This window comes from Arachis ipaensis, chromosome B07 (genome assembly GCF_000816755.2).
Source record: "Arachis ipaensis cultivar K30076 chromosome B07, Araip1.1, whole genome shotgun sequence".
NCBI classification, from domain to species: Eukaryota; Viridiplantae; Streptophyta; class Magnoliopsida; order Fabales; family Fabaceae; genus Arachis; species Arachis ipaensis.
This window is the reverse complement of record NC_029791.2, coordinates 44,533,014-44,537,493: the sequence shown is the minus strand read 5'-3', so window position 1 is coordinate 44,537,493 and position 4,480 is coordinate 44,533,014.

Below are 4,480 nucleotides of genomic sequence, written 5' to 3'. Positions count from 1 at the left end.
AATGCTTGCTTTCATATTCTTATTGTTATTATCCATTGATGAATGGATGTGAAATTCTTTTAATTGACCAAAATCTTAATTTTTACATGATTGAAGTTCTTTGTCCAATAGTACAAGATTAATACAATTTTAAGCTCATTAATTCTATAATCCAAGTATGTTAATTTTTCATGTTTATTTAGTTTTGGGTTATATTAGGAAAATTTTCAATTCTTGAAATCAATCATGTGCTATTGATTATAGGAAGTACATTAGTGTTGAACTTGTTCCTCATACTTGCACTTTATTGTCATAATTTATTGTTGACTTCTTATGCTGAATTTCTGTTAATTGGTCTATTTGCAGACCTGACGACAGGTAGAGGTGTTACGGATCAAGCTGCTGGTCATGGCCATAGCCGTGGTTGGAGTAGAGGGAGAGTTTCTTCTGGTAACTCCCGAGACTTCTAGATCCTCTCCCTCTACTCTGACCACCCCAATGATGCCACAGGTTGCGGGTTTAGTGGACCAGTCGTTCATCATGGTCCCTAACCCCAATTACATGCCTTCGTCTATGGTGACGATGCCGCCTCCTACCACTCAGCAGCCTGCATCCATGGCAATGCCACCTCCAGCGACGGATGCCGCAGCTCCGGAGTCTAGTGCCAATTTTGAGAATATCCACAACTGAACCGGCAAGTGCACTGGGGTCGTTCAAGTAATACCTCAAGTGAGTGAGGGTCAATCCCACAAGGACTGATGGACTGAGCAACAATGGTTGACTGATTGGTTTAGTTAGACAGACAGAAAAGTTGGTTTGGTTATTTGAAATAGCATTAAACAGTAATTCAAGAGTAGAGAAAACAAATAAAAGAATTGGTGAGAAATCAATAATAGAAAGCAGTTAAGGTATTGGAGATGTTTACTTTTCTGGATTAGATTTTCTTACAAACTATTTTAATCATGCATGATTCATTTCATGGCAAACTGTAATTGACTAATGTAAGAATTGGAGTTTTTCATGTAAAATCGTTTTAATAAAAATGGTCTTAGTGCCTGGAACAGATTCAGAATCTAGAAGTTTTAATTTGAAAATAGGTGAAATTTGGTTTCAGTGAATTTTTTTGAGTCAGAAAATGTATTTTCTGTGAAAAACCGAGAAAAACTGTGAACCGGCAATCGAACCAGTCAGACCGATTTAAGTCTGTCCGGTACTGTGTTTTGAGAAAAATAAGATTTTGAAAATTGGTTTATTGTTTTTAATGGACAAAAATAATTTAGAATTGAAAACCGGAGACTAATCTTAAAGGTTTTGGCCCAAAGTAGGCCAAACAGACTAAAAATGCTAACGGGTTGGACCAAACCCAAGGCCCAACATATATATGCTCATTAAATGAGTTTTTCAGCTCATTTCCACCCTAATAAGAGAGAGAGGCTACGGAACTCTGATTGACGAGCCGTTTACGGCCAGGTGAAGCTCTCGACGAGCTCTTCCTTTCTATCTAAGAAAATCTGGTAATGACTCAAAACTCACTCCCCAGTTTCCTGCCCTAACTTCTGTGCTTCTGGGAGTTTGGTTTTTGAGTGGATTTTGTGGTTTTGCTTGTTTAGGTGATCTCTAGTTGCGGGTAATTGTTGGATTTTACCCCTAATTTCGTTGGAAAAAGTAAGGTTTCACTAAAACCTTGAGTTTAGTTGTTTCTTTAAACCTTAGGTTTGATGTTTGTATGTTATATAATGTTAGTTTGAGTTTTGGTGCTTGTTGGAGTTGTCTTAGCTTTTTGGAAGCTTGTTTGGGCTCAAAGTGGTGTTTTGTGCATATTGGGAATTGGTCAAGGTATGGTTTCGGTTTCCTTTATGTAATATGTAATAGTGGACCATAGGATAGAATTGAATTTGGATGTTGATGAATGTGATGTATGATGACTTTGAGTATATGTAGCATGTGATGGATTATTGACGTTGTGTTGAGATAAGAGGTTGAATGATGATTATGATGAACAAGGAAAATTATGAGTCTTTATGATGGTTGTGGATGTTGTTGAATGATGATTATGATGTGTGATGATATGTGTTACTGGTGATTATTGGTATTTAAGAATTATGAAGGTTGATGATGAATAAGTGAATTATTGTTGTTGATGAGGGTTATTGGTGTTAATGATATATTATGATATTGGTTGGTTGATTTGTTGAGATGTGATGCATGATGAATTAATGAGTTTTGACTATTTTGATGAGATGTGATATTAATGTAGATAAAAAGGATGTTGAAGAGAAAGGTTGAGATTGAATGATTTCAGTTATGATGATTGATAATGATATGATGGTGAGGAATGACTGTGTGGAATGAGAACTGGTTTAGTATGATATGTGTGATGTTGAGATTGATGATATGGTAATGTGTTTGAGAAAAAGTTGGTATAAATGATGGAATATGACACAAAGGGTGAGTTATGATGGGAATTTGAATTTGAAATGGTTTGAATTGGTTTTGGTTGTGTGTTGCAAGGAATTGGGAAATTTTGTGCTTTTTGGTAAAACCTGGTTTTTAGTGAACTTTGACGGGTCATAACTTGTGCCTTAGTTTTCAAAAGTTGATGAAAATTGTTTAGGATCAAAGTCCATTGAAAACTCTTCAAAATGATATAAAGTTTGTAAACTTTGAATTTTTGTAGAGGACGTTATGATCATTCAAAATTGGTGTCAAAATCTGAAATTCTGCAAAGTTGTAGAATTTTGTGATTTCTGGTATGTGCGCACGCACAGCCCTATGCGCACGCACACCCCTGCGAAGTTCTAAACCTGTGCGCACGCACAGGCAGGGGAAGGCTTCCTGTTTAGAGCGCTAGTACAGCTTGTGCGCGCACATAACCAGTGAAGAATTACAACATGTGCGTACGTACAGCCCTGTGCGCACGCACAAGTTGGGAAAGGCAATCTGTTAGGGGGCACTAGCACAGCTTGTGCGAGCGAACAGAATTATGAAAATTTGTACTTGTGCGTACGCACACGTTTAAAGATTTTCTTGGGCGTGCGCAGCACACCCCTGTGCGTACACACACACCCTGTTTTATAACTTAAACTTTGTTTTCGAACCATTTCACTTTCCCAACAAGATTGTATACTTCTTTGGAGATGTGATTTGGGTTTTACTTTGAAAAGTTATCAAACGGAGGTTTAGGTTCTGGTGTTAAGGATGAGTTTGGTTGAGAGAGTAAGATGAGTAGTGAACTTGGTGATTACTGACAATGAATTAAGAAACTGATGGACTTGAGAAAAATAAATGTTTAAGGATGTTAATGGAAAAGATGATGGTTATGATAAGATGAGGACTCAAAGAGGAATGATGATCTTGTTGAATGTGAAAAGTGTGCAAGGCATTATATCCTTAGAATGATCATGTTTGATGGAGAGTGTGCTAGGCACTATATCCTTGGAATGTTGAGAATTGATAATTGAAAGTGGATTGAGATGAGAAATGGTGATGACTGGTTATGATTTGAGGTGGAAGGACTTGTTGGATGTGGAAAGTGTGCCAGGCACTATATCCTTGGGATGATAGTGTGCCAGGCACTATATCCTTGGAATGAATTATGATGAAATAGATGATGTTGTTGTTTTCCTTCTCTGCTGCAAGAGTGTGCCAGGCACTATATCCTCGGAACGATAGTGCGCCAGGCACTATATCCTCGGAACAAAAGCGTGCCAGGCGCTATATCCTCGGACGTGGCAGAAAGGCGACATCCGAAAGGATATGTCGGGTTGGATTTCATAGACTGACAAGTGATATCACGAGCCAATAGGACAGGCATTCATCATATGCATCTCTTATATGCTTGTTTACTTTGATTACTTGAGTTTGCCTAATTGTATAACATGCCTACTTGCTTCTTGAATTACTTGCTGTATATTGAATATTGTCTTTGTTTTATTTGTGTGCATTATCTTGTGTTTGTCTGGTATTGAGGAGGTTAGGTAGGTAGTGGCGATGGGATCGCACGGAGGTTAGTTGGCGAAGGCTGTGGGACACAGCGGTGTGGCTAAAATTAGTTAGAAACCCCTTAAGTTTAGAAAACCCTGTTTATTGTTTATGGTTTACGTTAATTTCTTTTGTTTTAAGCTTGAATATCTGTATGCGATGTGAAGTTCTAGGATTGCCTTCGGCGTCCCGGAGCCTTATATCTTACATCATTGGGCACTGTTACCATACTGAGAACCTTCGGTTCTCATACCATATTTTTGTTGTGCTTTTTAGATGCAGGTCGCAACCCACCTCGGTGAGTTGCTTGGTGGTGACAGAGTGGAGGATCTTCATTCTATTTTGGGAGTCTTTTGATTATTTTGTATATGTCTCTCCTCTTTTGTATTTATAGTGCCTAGAGGCTTACCTTTGAGAGAACAATTTGTATAAGCTGTTTTTAATTGTCAAACTTCTATACTATCTATATATAGCTAGCCGGCTTAAACTCCACAAGTTGAGGCTAGATTCTTATGCTACT